Source organism: Arachis ipaensis, chromosome B6 (assembly GCF_059453495.1).
Source record: "Arachis ipaensis isolate K30076 ecotype BB chromosome B6, ASM5945349v1, whole genome shotgun sequence".
Taxonomy (NCBI): domain Eukaryota; kingdom Viridiplantae; phylum Streptophyta; class Magnoliopsida; order Fabales; family Fabaceae; genus Arachis; species Arachis ipaensis.
In genome coordinates this window covers 60,419,373-60,442,144 of record NC_142441.1, presented here as the reverse complement: position 1 = coordinate 60,442,144, position 22,772 = coordinate 60,419,373, and the positions used below count along the sequence as shown (strand labels likewise).

The following is a 22,772-nucleotide window of genomic DNA, read 5'->3' as shown; positions in this document are numbered from 1 at the left end:
AGGTGGTACGTCTGAGGGAGGAGCTGGAGTCTGCCCAAGTAGACTATTCTGAGCTTCAAGGTCACCTCGTTGGCAGCGTGAACACTGCCTATGATAATCTAAAAGAGCAAGTTCAAGTTCTTGCTCCTGAGGTTGACCTTACTCTCTTTAGCTTGGTCAATATTGTGAGGGATGGTAAGATTGTCCCCGACGACCAAGATGATGATGATGTTGATCCTCCCCCTGTGCTTTTTGCCAAGGTGCCCGCTTCTACGATTCCTCCGGTTGAGGTTGGTCATTTTGTTTCTGATCCGGACTGTCAGATCTTGAACCGGGATGATGGTACCATGGATGCTGTGATTCTCCAGGCTCGCCCTCCTTCACCCCAGACTGATGCTACTAAAAAGACTTCTAATCTTTAGCTGAGTTTTCTTTGGATATTTGTGTAGTTGGCCCGGCATGTGGGCTTTAAAACTCTTTATTTTGTATAGTTGAATATTTTGCTGACTGCTGGTACTCCTTTTGGTTGCTTGTTTAGCAACTTTTGTTTTTAAAAAACAAGTGGCTTTCAAGCTTTTGGGCTTGACCCTAAAGCTTTATAATATTGTATTCTATAGCATGCTTGTTTGCACTTGTCTTGGCACCTTTCCAGGTTTTAGAATACTGGAGCCTTGCTACTCGGCCTCTTTTAATTGCTTTTGTGCTTATTGCTCATAGCTTGGATCCTTTGATGTTGTGGATGTGTGTACTCCACTTGTATTTCGGTTTTCTGGCTCTTACTAGCAATCCATAACCGATTTCTTTTCGTTGGTCCTTTTTCCAGTTATTTTTGTAGTCCTCTTTTTTAGACCTTTGTCAGGTCTCTTTCAGGGACTACTTTATAACTTGTTGGTAGGAGGTCGACTTCTTCATGTCATCCTCTTCAAAGTTATTTTTGTAATCCTCTTTCTTGGACCTTTGTCAGGTCTCTTTCAGGGATTACTTTTATAACTTGCTTGTAGGAGGTCGACTTTTTCATGTCGTCCTCTTATAAGTTATTTTTGTAATCCTCTTTCTTGGACCTTTCTCAGGTCTCTTTCAGGGATTACTTTTATAACTTGTCCGTTGTAGGAGACTGGTGCACGAAATTGTGATCTCAGGCAACGGCGCCAGAAACTCTGTACACACGTCTTAATAAATCATTTTTCATTCACAACTTCGATACAACTAACCAGCAAGTGCACTGGGTCGTCCAAGTAATAAACCTTACGTGAGTAAGGGTCGATCCCACAGAGATTGTTGGTATGATGCAAGCTATGGTCACCTTGTAAATCTCAGTCAGGCGGATATCAAAAGGTTATGGAGTTTTCGAAATTAAATAATAAGTAAACATAAAATAAGGATAGAAACACTTATGTATATCATTGGTGAGAATTTCAGATAAGTGTATAGAGATGCTTTCGTTCCTCTGAACCTCTGCTTTTCTGCTGTCTTCATCCAATCAGTCTTACTCCTTTCCATGGCTGGCTTTATGTAAGGACATCACCGTTGTCAATGGCTACTTTTTATCCTCTCTGGAAAATGGTCTGATGCGCTGTCACTGCATGGCTAATCGTTTGGAGGCATCACCCTTGTCAATGGCTGCATCCCATCCTCTTGTGAAAATGGTCCAAATGCTCTGTCACAGCACGGCTAATCATCTGAGGTTCCCGATCATACTGGAATAGGATTCACCCTCCTTTTGCGTCTGTCACTACGCCCAGCACTCGCGAGTTTGAAGTTCGTCACAGTCATTCAATCCCAGAGTCCTACTCGGAATACCACAGACAAGGTTCAGACTTTCTGGACTCTCATGAATGCCGCCATCAATCTAGCTTGTACCACAAAGATTCTGATTAAGAGATCCAAAAGATACTCATTCAATCTAAGGTAGAATGGAAGTGGTTATCAGGCACGCGTTCATTGGGAATGATGATGATTGTCATGTTCATCACATTCAGGTTGAAGTGTGAATGGATATCTTAGAAGCGGAATAAGTTGAATTGAATAGAAAAACAGTAGTACTTTGCATTAATCTTTGAGGAACAGCAGAGCTCCACACCTTAATCTATGGAGTGCAGAAACTCTACCGTATGAAAATACATAAGTGACAATGGTTCAGGCATGGCCGAATGGCCAGCCCCCATGAAAGTCTAAGATAGCATAAAACTGATCAAAGATGTCTAATACAATAGTAAAAAGTCCTATTTATAATAAACTAGTTACTAGGGTTTACCGAAGTAAGTAATTGATGCATAAATCCACTTTTGGGGCCCACTTGGTGTGTGCTTGGGCTGAGCTTGAATGTTACACGTGTAGAGGTCAATCTTGGAGTTGAACGCCAGTTTGTAACGTATTTCTGGCGTTCAACTCTGGCTTGTGATGTGTTTTTGGCGTTTAACTCCAGACAGCAGCGTAGTACTGGCGGTCAATATGTCATCTAAACTCGGCCAAAGTATAGACTATTATATATTGCTGGAAAGCCCTGGATGTCTACTTTCCAACGCAATTAGAAGCGCGCCATTTTGAGTTCTGTAGCTCCAGAAAATCCACTTTGAGTGCAGGGAGGTCAGAATCCAACAGCATTAGCAGTCCTTCTTCAACCTCTGAATCTGATTTTTGCTCAAGTCCCTCAATTTTAGCCAGAAAATACCTTAAATCACAGAAAAACACACAAACTCATAGTAAAGTCCAGAAATGTGAATTTAACATAAAAACTAATAAAAACATCCCTAAAAGTAACTAGATTCTACTAAAAACATACTAAAAACAATGCCAAAAAGCGTATAAATTATCCGCTCATCACAACACCAAACTTAAATTGTTGCTTGTCCCCAAGCAACTGAAAATCAAATAGGATAAAAAGAAGAGAATATACTATAAATTCCAAACTATCAATAAAACATAGCTCCAATTAAATGAGCGGGACTTGTAGCTTTTTGCCTCTTGAATAGTTTTGGCATCTCACTTTATCCATTGAAGTTCAGAATGATTGGCATCTATAGGAACTCAGAGTTCAGATAGTATTATTGATTCTCCTAGTTCAGTATGATGATTCTTGAACACAGCTATTTTATGAGTCTTGGCCGTGGCCCTAAGCACTTTGTTTTCCAGTATTACCACCGGATACATAAATGCCACAGACACATAATTGGGTGAACCTTTTCAGATTGTGACTCAGCTTTGCTAAAGTCCCCAATTAGAGGTGTCCAGGGTTCTTAAGCACACTCTTCTTTTGCTTTGGACCTTGACTTTAACCGCTCAGTCTCAAGTTTTCACTTGACACCTTCACGCCACAAGCACATGGTTAGGGACAGCTTGGTTTAGCCGCTTAGGCCAGGATTTTATTCCTTTAGGCCCTCCTATCCACTGATGCTCAAAGCCTTGGGATCCTTTTTATTTACCCTTGCCTTTTGGTTTTAAGCATTATTGGCTTTTTGCTCTTGCCTCTTGGTTTTAAGAGCTTTTGGCTTTTTCTGCTTGCTTTTTATTTTTATTTTTATTTTTTTCGCCTATATTTTTTTTTCTGCAAGCTTTGTTCTTTGCTGCTTTTTTTTGCTTCAAGAGTCATTTTTATGATTTTTCAGATTATCAAATAACATGTCTCCTTATCATCATTCTTTCAGGAGCCAACATATTTAACATTCTTAAACAACAACTTCAAAAGACATATGCACTGTTCAAGCATTCATTCAGAAAACAAAAAGTATTGTCACCACATCAATATAATTAAACTAAGTTCAAGGATAAATTCGAAACTCATGTACTTCTTGTTCTTTTGAATTAAAACAGTTTTCATTTAAGAGAGGTGATGGGTTCATAGGACATTCATAACTTTAAGACATAGTTACTAACTACTAATGATCATGTAATAAGACACAAACATGGATAAGCACTTAACATTAAGAAAACGAAAAACAGAAAATAAGAACAAGGAATGAGTCCACCTTAGTGATGGTGGCATTTCCTTCTTGAGGAACCAATGATGTCCTTGAGCTCTTCTATGTCTCTTCCTTGTCTTTGTTGCTCCTCCCTCATTGCTTTTTGATCTTCTCTTATTTCATGAAGGATGATGGAGTGCTCTTGATGTTCCACCCTTAATTGTCCCATGTTGGAACTTAATTCTCCTAGGAAGGTATTGATTTGCTCCCAATAGTTTTATGGAGGAAAATGCATTTGAGGCATCTCCGGGATCTCGTGGTGATGAGCTTCATGCGTTTCTTGAGATCCATGAATAGGCTCTCCTGTTTGCTCCATCCTTTTCTTAGTGATGGGCTTGTGAGATGAATTTTTCCATCTCCCATGGCTCAGAGGTGGAGGCAATTGCCTTCCCTTTTCTCTTTCTTGAGGTTTCTCTAGCCTTAGGTGCCATTAATGGTAATGGAAAAACAAAAAGCTTATGCTTTTACCACACCAAACTTAGAATTTTGCTCGCCCTCGAGCAAGAGAAGAAAGAATAGAAGAAGAAGAAGACAAAAATATGGAGGAGAGGAGGGAGAGGTGTATTCGGCCATATGGGTGGGATTGGGTGGGAAAGAGATGTTGACTTTTGAAGGTAGGTGGGTGTATGGATGTGAGTGGTAAATGGAAAACAGAAGGGATGACCATGAATGGATAGAGAGAGGGCGAGGTAGGTGGGGATCCTGTGAGATTCACAAATCCTGAGATGATCCTGTGGTGTCCACAGATCCTGAGGTGTCAAGGATTTACATCCCTGCACCCATTAGGCATGTAAAATGCCCTTGCACACAACTCTGGGCGTTCAGCACCAGATTGGTGCTTGTTCTGGGCGTTGAACACCCATTTGTTGCCCATTTCTGGTGTTGAACGCCAGAACCATGCTTGTTCTGGGCGTTAAACACCCATTTGTTGCCCATTTCTTGCGTTGAACGCCAGAACCATGCTTGTTTTGGGCGTTCAGTACCAGCTCTTCTCCAGGGTGCAATTCTGGTATTCAAACGCCCAAATGCTGCCCATTTTGGGCGTTCAGCGCCAGAACCATGCTTTGTTCTGGAGTTGAACGCCAGCCAGATGCTTCTTACTGGCGTTTAAATGCCAGTAAGGTCTTCCTCCAGGGTGTGATTTTTCTTCTGCTGTTTTTGATTCCGTTTTCAATTTTTATATTTATTTTTGACTCCACATGATCATGAACCTAATAAGAAAAATAAAATTAGATAAATAAAAATTGGGTTGCCTCCCAACAAGTGCTTCTTTAATGTCAATAGCTTGACAGTAGGCTCTCATGGAGCCTCACAGATGTTCAGAGCATTGTTGAGACTTCCCAACACCAAACTTAGAGTTTGGATATGTGGGTTCAACACCAAACTTAGAGTTTGACTGTGGGGGCTCCGGTTGACTCTGTTTTAAGAGAAGCTTACTGTGCCTCTTTTCTATGTTTACAGAAGGGTAACCTTGAGTTGTAAATACAAGGGAGTCCTCATTCAATTGAAGGACTAATTCACCTCTGTCAACATCAATCACAGCTCTTGCTGTGGCTAGGAAAGGTCTTCCAAGGATGATGGATTCATCCTCATCCTTCCCAGTATCAAGGATTATGAAATCAGCAGGGATGTAAAGGCCTTCAACCTTTACTAACACGTCCTCTACTTGTCCATAAGCCTGTTTTCTTGAATTATCTACCATCTCTAATGAGATTTTATTAGCTTGCACCCCAAAGATTCCCAGTTTCTCTATTACAGAGAGGGGCATGAGGTTTATCCCTGAACTAAGGTCACACAGAGCCTTTTGAAAGATCATGTTGCCTATGGTACAAGGTATTACGAACTTTCCAGGATCCTGTTTCTTCTGAGGCAATGTCAGTTGATCCAGATCACTTAGTTCATTGGTGAACAAGGGAGGTTCATCTTCCCAAGTCTCAATACCAAATAATTTGGCATTCAGCTTCATGATTGCACCAAGGTACTTGGTAACTTGCTCTTCAGTAGCATCCTCATTCTCTTCAGAAGATGAATGCTCGTCAGAGCTCATGAAGGTTATAAAGAGGTTCAATGGAATCTCTATGGTCTCTAGATGAGTCTCAGATTCCTTTGGTTCCTCAAAGGAAAACTCCTTATTGATCACTGGACGTCCCAGGAGGTCTTCCTCACTGGGATTTACGTCCTCCCCTTCCTCTCCAGGTTCGGCCGTGTTGACTATGTCAATGGCCTTGCACTCTCCTTTTGGATTTTCTTCTGTATTGCTTGGGAGAGTACTATGAGGGATTTCAGTGATCGTTTTACTCAGCTGGCCCACTTGTGCCTCCAAATTTCTAATGGAGGACCTTGTTTCATTCATGAAACTCACAATGGCCTTAGATAGATCAGAGACTAAGTTTGCTAAATTAGAGGTATTTTGTTCAGAGTTCTCTGTCTGTTGCTGAGTGGATGATGGAAAAGGTTTACTATTGTTAAACCTATTTCTTCCACCATTATTAAAGCCTTGTTGAGGCTTTTGTTGATCCTTCCATGAGGGATTTGGGTGATTTCTCCATGAGGGGTTATAGGTGTTTCCATAAGGTTCACCCATGTAATTCACCTCTGCTATTGCAGGGTTTTCAGGATCATAAGCTTCTTCTTCAGAAGATGCCTCTTGAGTACTGTTGGATGCAGCTTGCATTCCATTCAGACTCTGAGAAATCATATTGACTTGCTGAGTCAATATTTTATTCTGAGCCAATATGGCATTCAGAGTATCAATTTCAAGAACTCCCCTCTTCATAGGCGTCCCATTACTCACAGGATTCCTCTCAGAAGTGTACATGAACTGGTTATTAGCAACCATGTCAATGAGTTCTTGAGCTTCTACAGGCATTTTCTTTAGGTGAATGGATCCACCTGCAGAATTATCCAATGACATTTTAGCCAATTCAGATAGACCATGATAGAATATATCCAGGATGGTCCATTCTGAAAGCATGCCAGAAGGACACTTTTTGGTCAGTTCTTTGTATCTCTCCCAAGCTTCATAGAGGGATTCACCTTCTTTCTGTCTAAAGGTTTGAACATCCACTCTAAGCTTACACAGCTTTTGAGGAGGAAAGAACTTGTCTAAGAAAGCCTTGACCAGCTTATCCCAAGAGTTCAGGCTATCCTTAGGTTGAGAGTCCAACCATATTCTAGCTCTGTCTCTCACAGCAAAAGGGAAAAGCATGAGCCTGTAGACTTTAGGATCTACTCCATTAGTCTTAACAGTATCACATATCTGTAAGAATTCAGTTAAGAACTGAAAAGGATCTTCAGATGGAAGTCCATGAAACTTGCAGTTCTGCTGCATCAGAGAAACTAATTGAGGTTTAAGCTCAAAATTGTTTGCTCCAATGGTAGGAATGGAGATGCTTCTTCCATGTAAATTGGAATTAGGTGCAGTAAAGTCACCAAGCATCCTCCTTACATTATTATTATTTTCGGCTGCCATCTCCTCTTCTTGTTCGAAAATTTCTGAAAGGTGCTTGCTGAATTGTTGTAATTTAGCTTCTCTTAGTTTCCTCTTCAGAGTCCTTTCAGGTTCTGGATCTGCTTCAACAAGAATATTCTTCTCCTTGCTCCTGCTCATATGAAGGAGAAGGAAACAGAAAAATAATAATAGGGATCCTTTTTACCACAGGTATAGAGGTTCCCCTGTGTGAGTAGAAAAAGAAAAGAATGTAATGTAAAGAAAGAAACACAATGGTAAGGAGAGCAGAGATGTGGGATGAAGAGAGGTGTTAGTAGATGAATAAATAAATAGAAGGAGATGAGAGAGAAGGAGAATTTTCAAAAATTATTTTTGAAAAAGAGTTAGTGATTTTCGAAAATAGTTTTTGAAAAAGGATAGTAATTTTTCGAAAATTAAAATCAAAAATGAAAATAATTAGTTAATTAAAAAGAAATTTTGAAAAAGAGGGAAGATATTTTCGAAAATTAGAGAGAGAGAGTTAGTTAGGTTGTTTTGAAAAAGATAAGAAACAAACAAAAAGTTAGTTAGTTAGTTGAAACAAATTTGAAAATCAATTTTGAAAAGATAAGAAGATAAGAAGTTAGAAAGGATATTTTAAAATCAAATTTTGAAAAAGATAAGATAAAGAGATATTTTTGAAAAGATATGATTGAAATTAGTTTTGAAAAAGATTTGATTTTTAAAATCACAATTAATGACTTGATTCACAAGAAATCACAAGATATGATTCTGGAACTCAAAGTTTGAATCTTTCTTAACAAGCAAGTAACAAACTTGAAATTTTTGAATCAAAACATTAATTGATGATGTTATTTTTGAAAATTAGGGGATAAAGATTTGATTTTTGAAAAAGATTTTGAAAAAGATAAGATTTTTAAAATGAAAATTTGATTTGACTCATAAAAACAACTAGATTTTAAAAAGTTTTGAAAAAGTCAACTCAAATTTTCGAAATTTATGAGAGAAAAAGGGAAAGATATTTTTTTGATTTTTGAATTTTTTTTTATGAGAGGGAAAAACATGAAAAAGACTCAATGCATGAAAATTTTGGATCAAAACAATGAATGCATGCAAGAATGCTATGAATGTCAAGATGAACACCAAGAACATTTTGAATGTCAAGATGAACATCAAGAACTTATTTTTGAAAAATTTTTAATGCAAAGAAAACATGCAAGACACCAAACTTAAAAATTTTTCATGTATAGACACTATGAATGCAAGAATGCATATGAAAAACAAGAAAAGACACAAAACATGAAAACATCAAGATCAAACAAGAAGACTTACCAAGAATAACTTGAAGATCATGAAGAACACTATGAATGCATGAATTTTTCGAAAAATGCAAGATGAATATGCAATTGACACCAAACTTTCAACTTGACTCAAGACTCAAACAAGAAACATGAAATATTTTTTATTTTTATGATTTTTTTTATTTTTTTGGATTTTTGTATATTTTTTTCGAAAAAACATATAGGAAAAAGAAAATAAGGATTTCAAAATTTTTTAATATGAATTCCAGGAATCTTGTATTCTTAGTCTAAAGCTCCAATCCGAGGGTTAGGCATGGCTTAATAGCCAGCCAAGCTTTAGTATGTAACTCAGACATGCCACGGCTGACATTCCAATTAACTTGCCTCTATGCTGATGGTTGGAAGCCCCTATCCAAAAGAATTAGACATGGCTTTACAGCCAGCCAGGCTTCAACATGCTTCATGAAACTCTAGAATTCATTCTTAAAAATTCTGAAGAAAAATATATTTTTTGAAAACATTTTTTTTTCGAAAACAAATGAGAAATTTTTGAAAGGTTTTTGAAAAAATTTTGAAAATAAAACAAAAAGAAAATTACCTAATCTGAGCAACAAGATGAACCGTCAGTTGTTCAAACTCTAACAATCCCCGGCAACAGCGGCAAAAACTTGGTGCACGAAATTGTGATCTCAGGCAACGACGCTAGAAACTCTGTACGCACGACTTAATAAATCGTTTTTCATTCACAACTTCAATACAACTAACCAGCAAGTGCACTGGGTCGTCCAAGTAATAAACCTTACGTGAGTAAGGGTCGATCCCATGGAGATTGTTGGTATGAAGCAAGCTATGGTCACCTTGTAAATCTCAGACAGGCGGATATCAAAAGGTTATGGAGTTTTAGAAATTAAATAATAAGTAAACATAAAATAAGGATAGAAACACTTATGTATATCATTGGTGAGAATTTCAGATAAGTGTATAGAGATGCTTTCGTTCCTTTGAACCTCTGCTTTCCTGCTGTCTTCATCCAATCAGTCTTACTCCTTTCCATGGCTGGCTTTATGTAAGGACATCACCGTTGTCAATGGCTACTTTTTATCCTCTCTGGAAAATGGTCCGATGCACTGTCACTTCATGGCTAATCGTCTGGAGGCATCACCCTTGTCAATGGCTGCATCCCATCCTCTTGTAATGGTCCAAATGCTCTGTCACAGCACGGCTAATCATTTGAGGTTCTCGATCATACTGGAATAGGATTCACCCTCCTTTTGCGTCTGTCACTATGCCCAGCACTCGCTAGTTTGAAGTTCATCACAGTCATTCAATCCCAGAGTCCTACTCGGAATACCACAGACAAGGTTTAGACTTTTCCGGACTCTCATGAATGCCGCCATCAATCTAGCTTGTACCACGAAGATTCTGATTAAGAGATCCAAGAGATACTCATTCAATCTAAGGTAGAACGGAAGTGGTTGTCAGGCACGCGTTCATAGGGAATGATGATGATTGTCACGTTCATCACATTCAGGTTGAAGTGCGAATGAATATCTTAGAAGCGGAATAAGTTGAATTGAATAGAAAAATAGTAGTACTTTGCATTAATCTTTGAGGAACAACAGAGCTCCACACCTTAATCTATGAAGTGCAGAAACTCTACCATATGAAAATACATAAGTGACAATGGTTCAGGCATGGCCAAATGGCCAGCCCCCATGAAAGTCTAAGATAGCATAAAACTGATCAAAGATGTCTAATACAATAGTAAAAAGTCCTATTTATAATAAACTAGTTTCTAGGGTTTACAGAAGTAAGTAATTGATGCATAAATCCACTTCTGGGGTCCACTTGGTGTGTGATTAGGCTGAGCTTGAATGTTACACGTGTAGAGGTCAATCTTGGAGTTGAACGCTAGTTTGTAACGTATTTCTGGCGTTCAACTCTGGCTTGTGACGTGTTTCTGGCGTTTAACTCCAGACAGCAGCATAGAACTGGCGTTCAACGCCCTTTTACATCGTCTAAACTCGGCCAAAGTATAGACTATTATATATTGCTGGAGAGCCCTGGATGTCTACTTTCCAACGCAATTGGAAGTGTGCCATTTTGAGTTCTGTAGCTCCAGAAAATCCACTTTGAGTGCAGGGAGGTCAGAATCCAACAGCATCAGCAGTCCTTCTTCAACCTCTGAATCTGATTTTTGCTCAAGTCCCTCAATTTCAGCCAGAAAATACCTGAAATCATAGAAAAACACACAAACTCATAGTAAAGTCCAGAAATGTGAATTTAACATAAAAACTAATAAAAACATCCCTAAAAGTAACTAGATTCTACTAAAAACATACTAAAAACAATGCCAAAAAGCGTATAAATTATCCGCTCATCAGAGACCGACTTCTTTATGTCGATCTCTTCTAAGTTATTTTTGTAATCCTATTTCTTGGACCTTTGTCGGGTCTCTTTCAGGGATTAATTTTATAACTTTTTGTCGTAGGAGACCGACTTCTTTATGTCGATCTCTTCTAAGTTACAGCAATTCCTCTTCTATAGGGTTGGCCAGACCTCTTTCCAGGGATTTGCTGATAACTTGGGTTGACTTGGTCCGACTTCTCAACGTCGGCCAGTCTTTAAGTTATTATTTAGCAATCCATAAGACCTCGTCAGGTTCTTTTTTTTGGATCACTTTCGATAACTTCTTGCATTATTCTGTGTTCATCTTTGCCGATTTGTAGAAGGTGGTTTCTGTCTTTCTTTGGTCGACCTTTAGATGAATCACGTTTTCATCTTTATTGGTCTTTTATCGTGATCGTGCAGTGAATCTGTTTTTCACTTTCTGCCGATCTGTCGCTTTATAATCGGACGATGAATGCTTCAGATTAATGCATCTAGAGAATTTGTAGAATATCTAAAATATTTTTTATTCAAAAGAAAGTGCAAATATATACATGTTGGAGTTTTTCATCCTTTTAAGTCGGATGATATCTAGATCTCAACTTGGTGCCTCATTAAAAAACTTTTTCAGGAAAAAGAGTGCATCCTATGATGAGATCTTTAACCTTTTCTAGCTATAGTACCTTCTTAGGTTGCCATCGAGTTCGGACAGTATGTAGTAGCCCTACCCAAGTACTTCTATGACTCGGTAGGGTCCTTTCCAGTTTGCTGCCAAATTTCCTTCTCCGGGTCGAGTTGTTCCAATATCATTTCGGATTAGGATGAGATCATTCTCCGCGAAACCTCTTGGCACTACCTTTTGATTATATCTTGAAGCCATTCGGCGCTTTAGCGCTTCTTCCCTGATCCGAGCTCTTTCTTGGATTTCCGGAAGTAGGTCGAGTTCTTCTCTTTGAAGTTGAGAGTTGGCTTCTTCATTGTAGTGGACTACTCTAGGCGACCCTTCCTCGACCTCCACTGGGATTATTGCCTCCACGCCGTACGCTAATCGGAATAGTGATTCGTTTGTGGTTGAATGTGGCGTAGTTCGATATGCCCATAGGACCTGTGGAAGTTCCTCAGCCCAAGCTCCCTTCGCATCTTGCAGTCTCCGTTTCAACCCAGCCAATATGACTTTATTGGCAGCTTCGGCTTGCCCATTGGCTTGAGGATGTTCGACGGAGGTGAACTGGTGCTTTATGTTCAAGTCGGCTACCTTTTCGTGACAATGTCCCTATATAGGAATTTCCGGCTTCTTTGAGCAGTGGCGTTGGCTAGGGGCTCTGCCTCAATCCACTTTGTGAAATAGTCTACTCCGACTATAAGGAATTTAACTTGTCCTGATCCCTGGGGAAAGGGTCTGAGAAGATCGAGTCCCCATTTTGCAAATGGCCAAGGAGAAGTTACGCTGATGAGCTCTTCTGATGGGCGATGTGAAAGTTGGCATGTTTCTGGCATGGGGGACATGTGTTTACCAATTCTGTAGCTTCCTTTTGTAGAGTTGGCCAGTAAAATCCCACCCGAAGTACCTTTTTGGTGAGAGCTTGTGCCCCGAGATGATTGCCACAAATACCGCTGTGTACTTCCACTAAAACTTCCCTTGTGTTAGAGGTCGGCACACATTTTAACAATGGTATTGAAATCCCTCTATTGTATAGGGTGTTGTTTATGATGGTGTAGTACTGAGCCTCCTGTTTTAACCTCTTTGCTTCCTTCTCATTTGTGGGGAGTGTTTCTTTTTTGAGGTAATTAATTATGGGGGTCATCCATCCTTGATCCTGACTTGTTATAGCCAGGACTTTTTCTGCTTCCGAGATTGACGGGTTTTGTAGTATTTCCTGGATGAGGCTTCTATTGTTGCCCCCTGGTTTGGTGCTGGCTAGCTTTGAGAGTGCATCAGCTCGGGTATTTTGTTCGCGGGGTATGTGGCAGATCTTATATTCCCTGAGTTGTCCGAGATGGTATCCAAATACTTTTTCATGGTGGGATCTTTGGCTTGGTAACTCCCTGTTATCTGTGAGGTGACTACTTGTGAGTCGCTAAAGATGTTGACTTTTTGAGCTCCAACCTCCTTAGCCAGCTTCAAACCAGCTAGTAACGCTTCATATTCTGCCTGGTTGTTTGAGGCTGGGAACCCAAATTTGAGGGAAAGCTCAACTTGGGTTCCTTGGTTGCTTTCTATTATCACACCTGCGCCGCTTCCAGTCTTATTTGAGGACCCGTCCACGTAGAGATTCCATTCTGTGGGGGTTTCCAGGGTATCTGTGAATTCTCCAACGAAGTCGGCCAAGTATTGTTATTTGATGGCTGTCCGAGCTTCATATTGGAGGTCGAACTCGGATAACTCGACTGCCCATTGTAAAATTCTGCCTGCTAGATCTGTTTTCTGCAGTATTCCTTTTATGGGCTGGTCGGTCCGGACCTTAATGGTGTGAGCCTGGAAGTACGGGCGTAGTCGTCGAGATGTCAGTATGAGAGCATAGGCAAACTTTTCTATTTTTTGGTAGTTCAGCTCGGATCCCTGCAGCGCTTTACTAATGAAGTATACAGGTTGTTGCCCTTTGTCGTCCTCTCGAACTAGTGCTGAAGCCACTGCCTGACTTCCTACCGTAAGGTACAATACGAGTGGCTCTTCCTTTCGTGGTCGAGTTAGGATAGGTGGTCGTCCCAGGAAACTTTTGAAATCCTGGAAGGCTTGCTCGTATTCCATTGTCCACTCGAAGTTCTTTCCTTTCCTTAGAGTGGCATAGAAAGGAAGGGATCTTATCGCTGATCCCGCTAGGAACCTGGACAAGGCCGCTAACCTCCTGTTGAGTTGTTGTACTTCTTTGACACAAGTTGAGCTTTTCATGTTGAGTATGGCCTGGCATTTATCCGGGGTTGCCTCAATTCCTCTTTGTGTGAGCATAAAACCCAAGAACTTGCCTGCTTCTACTGCAAAAGTGCATTTTGCGGGATTGAGGCGCATGTCATGCTTCCTTATAGTGTCGAATAATTGGGCCAGGTCGGACAATAATGTCTCTTCACTTTGTGTCTTTATTAACATGTCATCCACGTAAACTTCCATGATCTTTCCGATATGATCTGAAAAGACTTTATTCATTAGCCTTTGATACGTAGCTCCCGCATTCTTGAGACTGAAAGGCATTACAATATAGCAGTAATTTGGTTTTAGCGTCAAAAACGAGGTCTTTTCTTGATCTGGTGGATACATGGGGATTTAGTTGTATCCGGAATATGCATCCATAAACGAGAGGTATTTATATCCGGATGAAGCATCTACTAGTGCGTCGATACTTGGGAGTGGGTAAGGATCTTTTGGGCAGGCTTTGTTGAGATCGGTGTAGTCGGTGCACATTCGCCACTTCCCATTTGATTTTTTCACCAAGACGACGTTAGCTAGCCATAGCGGGTACTTGACTTCTCTTATGAATCCTGCCTCCAGTAGTGCTTGTACTTGTTCTTCCACAGCTTGGGATCGTTCTGGCCCAAATTTTCTTCGTCTCTGCTGTACCGGCCGAGATCCTGGATATACCGCCAACTTGTGACACATTAGCTTGGGGTCTATGCCTGGCATGTTTGCAGCTTTCCATGCGAAGAGATCGACATTATCTCGTAAGAATTGTACTAGTAATTCCTTTGCATTTCCTTTCAGGATCATGCCAATCTTAGTTGTTTTGTCCGAGGTGTCTCCGATCTGAACTTTTTCTACTTCACCTTCGGGCTGTGGACAGAGTTCCTCTCGTCTCTGAACTCCACCAAGCTCAATTGTATGGAACTCTTCTCCTCTGCCTCTGAGGTTTAGACTTTCGTTATAGCAGCGGCGTGCCATCTTTTGATCTGCTTTTATTGTAGCTATCTCTTCTGTAGTTAGGAATTTCATGCATAGATGTGGAGTTGAGACTATTGCGCCGAGTTGATTTAGTGTTGTTCGACCTATTAAGGCATTGTAGGCTGAACTCACGTCGACCACGATGTAGTCTATCTTGAGTGTTCTGGATTGGTTCCTTTTTCCGAAGGTTGTATGTAGTGACACGTATCCCAGTGGTTGTACTGGGGTATCACCTAGTTCGAACAGGCTGTTCGGGTATGCTCTATGCTCCTTTTCCTCTAAGCCGAGCTTATCGAAGGCAGTTTTGAATAAGATATCGGCGGAGCTTCCTTGGTCTATTAATGTGCGGTGGATATTGGCGTTTGCCAATATGATGGTGAGGACCATGGGATCGTCGTGTCCTGAGATGATACCGGATGCGTCTTCTTTCGTGAACGTGATTGCCGGGATGTCGGGTGCTTCCTCCTTCCCTTCGACATGATATACTTTTTTGAGGTATCTTTTGCGGGATGATTTGGAGATTCCACCTCCTGCAAATCCTCCGTGTATCATATGGACATGTCTTTCTGGCGTACGAGGTGATCGCTCAGCTCGTCCGACATCTTCATCTCTTCGTATTTTTCTTTGTTCATCATCTCGGGTGGCTAGATACCGATTTAGTTTTTCTTCCCTTACTAACTTTTTTATGATGTTTTTTAAGTCGAAGCATTCGTTGGTGGAATGTCCTCGGACTCGATGATATTCACTGTATTCGTTCTGATTTCCTCCTCCTCTTTTGCTTTTGAGTGGTCAAGCCGGGGGTATCTTTTCTGTGTTACAGACTTCTTTGTAAATATCCACAAGGGACACCCGAAGAGGGGTGTAATTATGATACTTTTTTATTTTTTTGCCTGTTCGATCTTCCTTCTTCTTGGATTCTTTATCTTTATCTCGGTAGGTGAAACCGGATTTTGAGGCTTCTCCAAGTCGGGAATTTTCTTCCATGTTGATGTACTTCTCTGCCCGCTCTTGTACCTTATCTAAGGATGTGGGATATTTCTTTGATATAGATTGGCTGAAAGGTCCTTCTCGTACGCCGTTGATGAGGCCCATGACGGAAGCCTCTGTTGGTAAGCTTTGAATGTCTAAGCACGTTTTGTTGCATCTTTCCATGTAGTTGCGAAAACTTTCCCGATCTCCTTGCTTAATACCTAGTAGACTGGGGGCGTGCTTAGCCTTGTCTTTTTGGATGGAGAATCTGGCCAGGAACTTTTTGGCCAGGTCGTCAAAGTTGGAGATGGACTTTGGAGGTAGGTTCTCGAACCATCTAATTCCTGTCTTCGTGAGAGTCGTTGGAAAAGCTTTGCAGCAAACGGCGTCTGAGGCGTCGGTGAGGTACATTCTGCTTCTGAAGTTGCTAAGGTGATGGTTGGGATCTGTAGTGCCATCATACAAAGTCATATCTGGATGTTTGAAGTCTTTAGGGATTTTAGTCTTCATGATTTCCCTAGTGAATGGATCTTGATCTTTGCAAGAGTTGTCTTCAGGGGTGGTCCGGCTAGTCTTTGCTTTGGGATCGGCTTCAAGTTGTAGGAGTTTATCTGCTAATTCTCGACGTCACCTTACCTCTCTTTGAAGATCCTTGCCAATTTCTTGCTGGTACTGGCTTTCTTTTTCGAGTTGCTTTAGGCGATCTTGAAATGCTTCTATTACTCCCGGATGTGATGAGTTTTTGTCTCCGTTAGATTCCGGAGTGTCCTTTGGTGTGGCACCCGTGGTTTTGTGTGGCATTCTGTCCTCTAAATCTGAGTTGTGGTCATTATCCTGTTCGTCCGCCATGGTGATGGGATGACTTCCAGGTCCCCGGCAACGGCGCCAATGTTCCGAGGGTTACCTGAAACTATAGGTCGATCTCGGATGAGATCTTCTGACTGGTCGGAGATGACATGTCCGGCTGGCTGGTAGCGGCCGGAGCTGTTGTGTCTGACTTGTTAGACTGGCTGCAGTTCTGATCCTTGGTCACCGGAGGGTGGGGGGTACTTGCAAGAGACTCCGATGCTTAAGTTAGCACGGGTATTAAGCAGGTTTATTGTAGAATCAGAGTATGAGTTATACCTGGGTACTCTAGTGTATTTATAGTAGTGTGGGCTGACCTTTCTGATAAGATAAGTTAGTTATCTTATCTTATCTTATCTTATTTTGGGTAAAGTCAGCTTATCTTCAAGGGAACCGCCTTTATCTCTATAGGCTTGGATTGCTTTTGGATTTGGGTCGTGTTCCTCTATTTGGGCCCTTTACTGGGCTTTCCTGTTGATTTGGCCAATCTCTTTAAGAAGAGATTGGGTAGTCGGACCTGAAGAGGTCGGTCACCATGTTGCTAAACATCCCGGGTCGGACAGCTCGACCTAGGGTATGAACATGATGGTTCTTCCATGAGGGATTGTATGAGTCCCCATGGAAGTCATTTTGGCCAGAACTCGGGTTGTGCATGTATTGGACTTGCTCAGGCTGCGCATCATTGTTGTATCCTTCATAGCTCTCTTCATGTTGTCCCCGAACAGTTGGAGGTTGGCGTGTTGTGCTCACCACAGCCAATTGCAATCCATCTATCCTCTTTGACATCATCTCCATCTGTTGTTGAAGTTGCTGGTGCATTAGCTTGTTCTGGGCTAACATGGCATCCACACCTTCAAGCTCATAAACACCACTCTTTCGGGCTGCTTGTCTCTCCGAAGAGTAGAAATACTGGTTGTTGGCCACCATATCTATGAGATCATGTGCCTCTTGTGAAGTTTTTATCATTTGAAGTTACCCTCCTGAAGAGTAATCCAAAGCTTTTCTTGCTTTCATAGAGAGGCCCTCATAGAAGTTTTGGGGCTTCACCCATTCACTAAACATGTCTGAAGGACATCTTCTAATTAGTGCTTTATACCTCTCCCAAGCCTCATATAGTGACTCTCCCTCCAATTGTCTGAAAGTTTGCACACCAGTCTTAAGCTTGATGATTCTTTGAGGGGGGTAGAACTTGGCTAATAACTTGCTAACCAGGTCATCCCAGTTTGTGATGCTTTCTTTTGGGAAGGTTTCCAACCATTGAGTAGCCTTGTCCCTTAGAGAGAAGGGAAACAACAGCAGCTTGTAGATATTTGGATGCACCCCATTGGTCTTGACAGTGTCACATATCCTCAAGAAAACAGAGAGATATTGATTTGGGTCTTCAGCAGCACTTCCTCCATATTGGCAGTTATTCTGAACTAGAGTAATGAGCTGTTGTTTAAGCTCAAATTTGTTGACATTCACATTGGGAGTAATGAAGAAAGAAACTCTCGCGCGATCTAAAATTTTCCCAAATAAATTCCCATTGTAAGTATAGCTTCTAGACCGATAAGAATTCCTTTCTTACAAAAGTTTGGTTGTCACAAGTAACAAAACCCAAATAAATTTATAACCGAAGTATTTAAACCTCGGGTCGTCTTCTCAAGGAGTTGCAGGGTAGTATGATTTATTATCGGTTATGAGTAAAAGTGTATTTTTGGGTTTTTGATGTATGAGATAAAAAGCAAGAATAGTAAATGGCAAGAAAGTAAACTGTAGGGATTAATTTAACTAAATAATAAAACTCTTGACAAGGTATAAGAAATTGAAGTCCTATCGTAGTTATCCTTATCAGGTGTGAAGAGAATTAGATTCTGCTCCCACTTTTAATTAACCATTGCTAAACAAAGGAAAGTCAAGTAGACAAATTAATTTGATCCTCAGGTCCTAGTTAACTCCTATGGAAGGACTAGAGTTATTGGAGTAGAAATTAACCAGCAAAGAATTCCAATTTCAATCAACAGCTGAGTTTGATAACTCAAGGGTTATAAATTAGTTAACCAAAGTTAAAAGGGAAAATATCTTAAATCAAATTAAAAGCATTCATAAACAGAATAAAACAATCATTAATCTGAAATACCTCAATTAATATTAAATAGAACATTCAAATCTTAACATGAAAAGTTCATAAGCCAACTGGGCAACATAAGTCAAATACAAATAAAAGTATTAGAGTAAATAAAAGTAGAAAAGAAATATAAATTAAAGGAACATTAAACCTGTGATTGTAGAAGCAATCCTAAAATAAGAGAAATCCTAATCCTAAAACCTAAGAGAGAGGAGAGAGCCTCTCTCTCTAGAAAACTACATCTAAAACCTAAAATTATGTGAAAATGAGTTAATGATTCATGAATGAATGGATTACCCTACTTTATAGCCTCTAATCTGTGTTTTCTGGGCTGAAAACTGGGTCGAAAACAGCCCAGAAATTGATGGAGAAGAAATCTGCCACGCTGGTTTTTCGTCACTGCGATGCGTCCGTGTGGAGCACGTGTTCGCGTCGCCTAGCTGTATAGCCACTATGGCAAATTATATATCAAATGGAAGCCCCAGAAGTTAGCTTTCCAATGTAACTGAAACTACATCATTTGGACCTCTGTAGCTCAAGTTATGACCGTTTTAGTACGAGAGGGTCAGGCTGACAGCTTTGCAGTTCCTTCAACTTCTTGTATTCCTTCCACTTTTGCATGCTTCCTTTCCATCCTCCAAGCCATTCCTACCCTGTAATCTCTGAAAATACTTAACACAAATATCAAGGCATCTAATGGTATAAAGGGAGAATTAATATTAATAAAATTACGGTCAAAGAAGCAAGTTTTCAATCATAGCACAAAATCCAGAAGGAGAAAGTAAAACCATGCAAATAGTATGAATAAGTGGATAAAGAGTTGATAAAAACCACTCAATTGAGCATAAGATAAACCATAAAATAGTGGTTTATCAACCTCCCCACACTTAAACATTAGCATATCCTCATGCTAAGCTAAAGAGAAGCTATAAAAGTGAACAGGAATGGTAGAATGTATGAAATACAACCTACCTGTATGAATGCAGCTAAATGCAAAATGCTTTTACCTACTTGGTTAAAAGTAAACAAATATTTTAAGAATAAATATGAACTAGATTTCACTAATTCAAATCATAAAAATGAAGTACAAATAGACTTGCAGAAGAAGATAGCTCATGAAAGCCGGAAACAAGGAATCAAGCATCGAACCCTTACTGGAAGTGAATACACTCTAATCGCTCAGGCGTTTAAGGTTCGATTCTCTCAATTCTCTACTAACCTTGCTTTCTAAGGCTTGCTATTCATCTAACAATCAACAAAAATTTAATGTATAAATACACATATCAAGAGGTCTTTTAAGGGTTGTAATAGGGTTAGGGTCAAGGTAGGATTGTATTTGGCCAAGTGGACTAAAAATCTGAATCCTTAATTAACCGAAACTTCTCACCTAACTAAAGACAATCTGATGCCAAGGCATTTTGACCAGTTTCACTGACCTTTTCTTTACTGTTTTAAGGTAATTTCATGCATTTTCTTAGGAAATAAGCAAGTTTTGGGTAGAATTTCACTTGCATCTTGATTCAAGCAAACATTGTGCACTTTACATGATTTCTTGAGAATTATGCAAGAATTGAATGACAAATTGGATGATGCATATCTCATGATTTGGATTACAACTTTGAGGCACTCTAGTGCTTGATTTCAGGACAAAGGAAGCAAGAAAGAACCACGTTAGTCTAACTAACGTAACCACTAACATGGAATGGGAGCTAGCTTGCAATGTTAATGAAAAAAGTAATCGCCAATAACGTCCTCGAAACCATCATAACCCACGTTAAGAGTCACGTTAACTAAGTTAACGTGAAATCTAACGTGGAAGAAGAAAATGAAGCCAACGTTAGTGACACTCACCTTTGTCACTAACGTTGGACCAAGCTCATATTGGCCACGTTAAAGAGCCACGTTAACTCAGTTAACGTGGACTTTAACGTGGGAAAGCAAAAGAATGGCCAACGTTAGTGACACTCACCTTTGTCACTAACGTTGGACTAAGCCAGTTTGAGCCACGTTAGTTGCCACGTTAACTTAGTTAACGTGGAAGCTAACGTGGAGGGAGTAAGAATCGCCAACGTTAGTGACACTCACCTTTGTCACTAACGTTGGAATGAGCTACTATGAGCAACATTAACTCCCACGTTAACTCAGTTAACGTGGAAGCTAATGTGGATTGAAGAATGATGAGCCAACGTTAGTGACACTCACCTTTGTCACTAACGTTGGAGATGGCTATCACCACCACGTTGGAAGCCACGTTAACCTAGTTAACGTGAACTCTAACGTGGGAAGTAGGGGCGTTTTGAAACGTTAGTGACAAAGGTAAGTGTCACTAATGTTTTTGAAGATTTGGCAAGCCTACGTTAGAGGTCACGTTAGCCACAGTAACATGAACTCTAACGTAGGGGGAAGGGAGGATTCTCAACGTTATTGGAAAAGGTAAGTCCCAATAACGTGTGCAAAGGACCAAGAGGCAACGTTAGTGGTCACGTTGGTGCTACTAATGTTGAAGTTAACGTGAATTATCCTTTGGTTAGGAACGTTAGTGAAAAAGGTGACTGCCACTAACGTTCTCGAACCCACATTTTCACTTAACGTTAACGCCACTAACGTCCTAAGCTAAAAGTCCCTGCCCACTTCATACTTTCTCTCTGCAAGTAAAGCTAAGCCCACTGAAGAAGATAACTGCTTCAAACTCAAGATCCAAAGGCCCATATCCAAGATTTGAAGAACCAACTAGAAGATCAGAAGAGTAGTATATATAGGGGTAGTTTTGAATTAGAAAGGGGGTTGGAAATTTGAGAACTACTCTCTGTATTTTACTTTCTCTGCAGCTTTTAGTTTAATTCTCAGAATGTACTCTCCATCTATGCTTTTCATTCCCAGAGCTATGAACAACTAAACCCCTTTCATTGGGTTAGGGAGCTCTGTTGTAATTTGATGGATCAATATTAGTTTTCATTATTCTTCTTCTATCTTTTCTCTTGATTTTACTAGAAAGCTTTCAATCTTCATTCAATTGGGTAGTTATCTTAGAAAAGAAGCTATTCATACTTGGATCTCTTCGGAACTTTGGAAGAGGAATGAAGAGACCATGCTAGAAATACTTTCTCATGTTGGACTAAATTGGAGTTTGGATGGATATAGTGACATATAATCCTACCAACACTTTGATTTGGAAATACGTGTGGTATAATCAGTGACTATGCTTCATCTCTTCTCATGAGCAATTGACCAAGGAATTGGCTATTGATCAAGATTTGAGAGATTGAATTACCAAGAAATCGGAATTCGATCACTTAAGATTGCCAAGGAGATCAATGAATGCATTGATTGAGGAAGAGATGAAAATAAACTTTATTCGGAGAATGCAACATCTCCTAAGCCCAATGAATTCCCCATTTATTTTCTTACCCATTCTCTTTACTTTCTGCTATTTACTTTCATGCTAAACTCCCTTTCCCCATTTAAGATTCTGGAATTTACTTTCCGCTATTTACATTCCGCTCTTTATTTCCAGCATTTACATTTCTGCTATTTACTTTCCCGCCATTTAATTTTCTGCAAATCTCAAATCCAATTCTGCTTAGTTCAACTAGAACATCCCTCTAATTAAAGTTGCTTGACCAATCAATCTCTGTGGGATTCGACCTCATTCTATTGTGAGTTTTTACTTGACGACAATTCGGTATACTTGCCAAAGGAAAATTATTGAGAGACAAGTTTCCGTGCGTCAAGTTTATGGCGCCATTACCGGGGATTGATTTTGTATCAACAATGATTAAATTGGAGGATAACTAGATTGGGCATTTTTCTTTTGTTTGATTTAAAATTCTGTTTGAGCTATTTACTTTCAGTTTAGTTATTTTCTCTCCTTTCCCCTACTTTTTTTTTAGTTGTTTACAAT

The 22,772-nt window shown here is 40.1% G+C and overlaps 1 non-coding gene and 1 pseudogene across 1 annotated transcript; one reads left to right on the top strand and one right to left on the bottom strand.

Annotated features, from left to right (window-relative positions):
• Positions 1–16,428, bottom strand: part of LOC148555768 (uncharacterized) — a 102,215-nt pseudogene extending 85,787 nt beyond the window's left edge.
• On the top strand, positions 6,911–7,014 carry LOC148555769 (small nucleolar RNA R71). Its single transcript, XR_015886411.1, has one exon. It is a non-coding gene; the product is annotated as a small nucleolar RNA R71 (small nucleolar RNA).
• Positions 16,429–22,772: the final 6,344 nt, after the last annotated feature.